Source organism: Chinchilla lanigera, unplaced genomic scaffold (genome assembly GCF_000276665.1).
Source record: "Chinchilla lanigera isolate Chin_1 unplaced genomic scaffold, ChiLan1.0 scaffold00018, whole genome shotgun sequence".
Lineage (NCBI taxonomy): Eukaryota > Metazoa > Chordata > Mammalia > Rodentia > Chinchillidae > Chinchilla > Chinchilla lanigera.
This window is the reverse complement of record NW_004955419.1, coordinates 3,090,305-3,095,967: the sequence shown is the minus strand read 5'-3', so window position 1 is coordinate 3,095,967 and position 5,663 is coordinate 3,090,305. Positions and strand designations below refer to the sequence as shown.

Genomic DNA, 5,663 nt, shown 5'->3' with positions numbered 1-5,663 from the left:
ATGGTGGCGCATGCCTATAATCCCAACATTCAGGAGGCTAAGGCAGGAGGATCACACGGAGTTTGAGGCCAGCCTGGGTCACATAGTGAGTTCAGGACCAGCCCGAACCACATAGCAAGACCCTGTCTCAAAAAAAAAAAAAAAAAAAGCAGGGCATGGTGGTTCATGCCTGTAATCTTAGCACTCGGGAGACTGAGGCAGGAGGATCATCGCAAGGTCGAGATCAGCCTGGGCTACAAAGTGAGCTCATGACCAGCCTGAACTGCATAGCCAGACCCTGTCTCAAAAAGCCAAAAAAAAAAACAAAACAAACAAACAAAAAAAAAAAACAAAGAATAGTACTTGGCACTTAGAATACCTTTACCATTTGTTCATTCCATAGTTATATATTGAGCACCATCTATCCACAAGTTATCGTTGTAAGCACTTGGAATACTCAGAGAACACAATAAATAAAGATCTCTATCTTCAACCTGTGTTTTTTATTCTAGTAAAGGAATACATAACATAGGCTGGGGATATAGCTCAGTGGCATAAGCACCTGAGCATAAAGTCCCAATACAAAAAAAAAAAAAAAAAGAAGGGATAAATAACATAATAAATAAAAGATATACAGTGTATTAAAAAGTCACGTGTGCTAAGAGAAAAAGCCCCAGCAGAGTAAGAGAAATGAGACAATACATTTTTTTGTCTTTTTGAGACAGGGTCTTGCTAGTCAGATCAGTCTGGCCTTGAGCTCACTTTGTAGCCCAGGCTGGTCTCAAACTCTCAACGATCCTCCTGCCTCAGCCCCTTGAGTGTTGGGATTACAGGCATGCACCACCATGCCCAGCTGACACAATACTTTTTTAAGAGCCAACAATTTGCCAGGAGTGATGGCACACATCTGTGATCCCAGCACCAGGGAGGCTGAGGCAGGAGGATTGCAATGAGTTTGAGGCCAGCTTGGCTTACATAGAGAGTTCAGGGGCAGCCTAAACTACACAGCAAGTCCCTGTCTCAAAAACAAACAAAAAGCCGGGCATAGTGGCACACGCCTGTAATCCCATCACTCAGGAGGCTGAGGCAGGAGGATCATCGAAAGTTCGAGACCAGCCTGGGCTACAAAGTGAGCTCAAGGCCAGACTGAACTGCATAGTGAAACCCTGTCTCACAAAGAAGCTCCCCCCAAAAAAACACCACACATTAAATAAATAAAATTGTATTTTTTTAAAAAAAGCTGAGCATAGTAGCACATACCTATAATTCCAGCAGTTGCAAGGCTGAGGCAGGAGGATCACTGGGAGTTCAAAGCCAGCCTGGGCTACATAATGAGTTCAAGGCCAATTTGAACTATATAGTGAGACCCTATGGGAGAGACCCTATGGGAGTACCCATGATTAATGCTCAAAGGGGAAAAGACGAGGTATTATTGGTAAGAAATAAGGGAATAGAAGAGGCCTAAGTTAGGGTGACAAAATAGCAAAAGTAGCTAAAAAACTTACCAAGTAAGCCTTTCACTTGTATTATGAAATCGTCTCAACAGCTCCCTTTGCACTTTAAGTTATTACTATCCCTATTCAATCCATGAGGAAACTAGAGTGCAGAGGGTAATAAATTTGCCAAATGTCAGAGTTGATGATTTGTGGTGGACTCTGGAGTTTTTTTTTTCTTTTTCAATACTGGGGATTGAACCCAGGGTCTTGACATTGAGCTACTCTCCAGCCCTTTTTTTTTTTTAATTCTGAGATAGATATAACAACCACTGTTGAATCCCTACCATCCTGTTTAGTGAAGCTCTGTATCATTTCTAATGTTTTTTAATAATTTTTTAATTCTTTTTAATTGTTTGATCGATCTTGCATTCTTACATCTGGTAATCTGAGCAACTTTGTTGAAGATAACAATATGTAATACAACAACCATTGTTAATTTCCTATTTCTTGTTTTGAAAATCTGTATCTTTTTATTGTTTTTATGTTGTTTTGTTTTTGTCTTTGTTGTTATTTTATTTTATTTTTTTCCTCTTTAAAATAAATAATAAATAAATAAAAATACATTCTGAGACAGGGTCTCACTAAGCTGTCCAGGCTGGGTTCAAACTTGCAGTCCTCCTGCCTCAGCTTCTTCTAAGTGCTGAAGCCTGAATTTGAACCTAAGTACATCTGGCCTCTTCCCACTAAGCTACCCTAGTGCTGGAGTCCCAGGGTTCCTGTTTCCAGCCTCACCTGTTTCCTCTAATTCAAGGAGTACAGTTCTCAGAATCAGACATAGATGAGCCATCTCCCTGCCTTTTTGGCGGTGTGGTGACAGGGTCTCACCATGTAGTTTAGGAGGTTGGCCTTGAACTCAATATGTAGTCCAGCGTCGCCTCAAACTTGCAGCAGTCCTCTCTCTCCACATTTTGAGGAGTCACAGGGAACCTAAGGCTAGGAAACCGAGCAAAGACAATACAGATGGATAGACCCAGAGATAGAAGCTTACACATAGCTGGGAAAAAAAGGCCTAATCCTTTACAGAAGACCAGGGGTACCAACTCCAACCCCTGGGTGGAGCACTTCGTATACATTGTCTCTTGTATTCCCTACCACAACTGTGACAGAGCAGGAGCTTTCTCAAAAACAGGTACTCTCCTTGGTTGCCTGTATTTATTTATTTATCTATCTATCTTTCTGAGACAGGGTCTTTTTTGTTTTGTTTTGTTTTTTTCCAGTACTGGGAATCGAACTCACGACCTTGTACTTGGCAGGCAGGCACTATGCGGCTGAGCTAAATCCCCAGCCCCCAAGAGACAGGGTCTTGCTATGCAGTTCAGGCTGGCCTTGAGCTCACTTTGCAGCCCAGGCTGGCCTCGAACTCGCAATGGTCCTCCTGCCTCAGCCTCCCGAGTGCTGGGATTACAGGCATGTGCCACCACATTCGGTTTACTTATTTTTTTGAGACAGGGTCTCCCTATGTAGTTCAGGATGGTCTTTTTTTTTTTTTTTTTAAACAAGCTCTGACAAGTTTTTTGTTTGTTTTTAGGGTTGGTTTTTTTGTTTTTGTTTTTGTTTTTTTGAGATAGGGTCTTACTGCGTAGCTCAGGCTGGCCTTGAACTCACTTATGTAGCCCAGGCTGAGTGCTGGGATTACAGACGTGCACCACCATGCCTGGCCCTGGCAAGTTTTATTAATGAAAAATGTTGCATGGTTTATTTTTCACTGGTCTATTCTGGCATGCTTCCAACGATGCCAGAATCACCTGGATCAATGATCACCAGCGTGCATACTCTGGAGTATTTTCCACATGCTCCGCCCAGCTCAGCATTATTGCCCTGTAGCGGTAAACACCAGTTTTGGCCACCATGGCATAGTACTCTATTTCAGATTTCCTCAAAGCTAGGCAGTTGTTGGCAAGGATGAACAATTTCCCTTTGCCATGTCTGATCAATTTCAGCATCCACTTTTAACCTTTTCTTTTCTTTCTTTTTTCTTTTTTTTTTTTTTTTTTCTGGTCTTTTTGAGACAGGGTCTCACTATGCAGTTCAGGCTGGTCTTAAACTCACAATGGAGCCCAGGCTGGCCTCAAACTCGAAACAATCCTCCTGCCTCAGCCTCCCGAGTGCAGGGATTACAGGTGTGCTCCATCATGCCCAGTTTAACCCACTTTTCATAAGGAGTTGGATCTTGGGGTTGATGGACTCCAGAGAATTTTTTTCATCTTCCTTGTGGCCACCATCTTCCCGCCTTGGGTACATATGGCCCTTATCCTGGAGCAGGCGTCAGGTTGGCTGGGGAGTGAGAAAGGGAGCTTGGGCTGGTCTTCAATTCACTATGTAGCCCAGGCCTCAAACTTACTGAGATGGGCCTCAGTCTCCCAACTGCTGGGACTACAGGTGTGCACTGCCCTGCCCTGCTTAATGGACTTTTTATTCCTTGAGCCCCATTTTTTTTGTTGTTGTTGGTTTTTTTTCCGATACCGGGGATCGAACTCACGACCTTGCTCTTGCGGGGCAGGTGCTGTGCCGCTGAGCTAAATCCCCAGCCCCGAGCCCCCTTTATTTTTATTTTAAAGAGAAAAAAAATTTTTTTTCAAAACAACGTTCCTTGGACTCTTTAAAACTGTGCCTAGTTGTATTTTTTTGTTCAGTCTCCCTCTGATGAGATTGTAAACTGGAGAAAAGGGCCACCATGTGGAGCCTGCCATAATAATAAACAGCAGTTAGAGAATGTGTGTGCTCTCTAAGGCATCACGATTTGAACTGACCTCAGAGCTGCGCAGGGAGATTGCACACTTTGGAGAGAACCCTCAGCTCTCCCCTTTACAAGCTGTTTCTGCCGGGTTGAAGCAGGAGGTCCGTCGTGAGTTTGAAGCCAGCCCAAACTACAGAGCAAGATCCTGTCTCAAAACAAAACAAAAAACCAAGCCGCTGGACATGCTGGCGCATGCCTGTCACCCCAGCACTCTGGAGGCTGAGGCAGGAGGATTGCTGCGAGTTCGATGACAGCCCCGGCTACATAATGAGTTGAAGGTCAGCCTGAACTACACAGTGAGACTTTGTCTCAAAAAAACTAAACCAAACCAAAAACCAACAACGCCCGTCCTAACTACTTCTGTAACTAAAAGTGCAAGTGCTAGTTCTTTTAGGATAAACCAGCTGTCCGAGGAACTTGGGTCACCCAAGTGGACGCCCAGCTCTAGACATTTCCCTTGTGAGTTGTTTCCAGGTAGCCCGGGCTTATTTACGCGGCAGCTCCCGGGAGGGCTCAGCTTGTTCCTCGGGACACAGTGTTTCAGAGCGGTAGCTAGCTGGGTCCAGGAGTACCCGGGGCGCTGGGGCAGGGCGAACGGAGCAGGAGCAGCGCATTGCGGTTGGCCCGACCTGCTTCCGGGGCCGGGGGAGGGGCGGTGTCTACGCCCCGCCCTGGGGGCGGAACCAGGCCTGGGACTTGCCTAAACCAGCGCAGGTAACGTGGGCTAGGGCTGGGGGTCTCGGGTAGGTGGTGGACCTGGGGAGGGTCCGCTGCGTCCTTTAGGGGACGGAGCCCGAGCCATCTGGAAAGGGCTGCGTCCTTGATCTCTGGTCCTGCCGCATTGCCCGAAAACGAGCAGCCATTGCTCTCCTGACCCTGTCTGCCGTCTCCAAGAGCTGCCACGCGCGGATGGGGCGCCCGGAGGACTGGAGTGCAGGGGATTCCCGTCCACACGAAGCCTCTGGGGACAGCAGTCAGTGACCTAGGACGCGGGTGGAGTTTCTCCTTATGTCCCTATTTCGTTATGTTTCTGCATTCACTCATTTCTTTTCAGTGCTGGGTCAATTGCTATGGGACAGTCCCAGCACTCTAGGAATTTAGTCTAGTGGAGTGTAGTCTCGAATCTAACCTAAAGATTTAAAAATAGATAATCACATTCAGAATGATTCTTGCGGGTGACTTAGTAGATACCAGCAGAGCTCTGAAGCAGAAGGAACTAGCTTGGGGAAGTAGGAGTGGAAAGCAGAAAATCAGGGAAGGTTTCATTGCATAAGGGGCATTTAGACTGGGTGTTGGAGGTTGACTAGGAGTTTGCATGTTTATAAGAAGGGGCTCTAGGGGAAGCAGCTAAGGTTACAAGCTGTGAAAGTGCCAACCAATATTAGAGGAAAGCGGGGGCTGGGGATTTAGCTCAGCGGCAAAGCGCCTGTCTGGCAAGCGCAAGGTCGTGA

The 5,663-nt window shown here is 46.0% G+C and overlaps 1 protein-coding gene and 1 pseudogene across 4 annotated transcripts in view; one reads left to right on the top strand and one right to left on the bottom strand.

Moving 5' to 3' along the window:
* Rabepk (Rab9 effector protein with kelch motifs) overlaps nucleotides 1–5,663 on the top strand; it is a 34,856-nt gene that overhangs the window by 726 nt on the left and 28,467 nt on the right. Inside the window, exon 1 of one of the 4 annotated variants that reach the window (XM_005382469.2) lies at nucleotides 4,826–4,926. The exons of 1 other annotated variant lie outside the window; for it this stretch is intronic. The gene's annotated coding sequence lies outside the window, so the exon portion shown is untranslated. Of the gene's footprint in view, nucleotides 1–4,825; nucleotides 4,927–4,947; nucleotides 5,206–5,663 lie in introns of those variants that run through there. 2 more of the 4 variants (XM_005382473.2, XM_005382470.2) reach the window with 2 other exon arrangements.
* On the bottom strand, nucleotides 3,171–3,924 carry LOC102016385 (annotated as a pseudogene).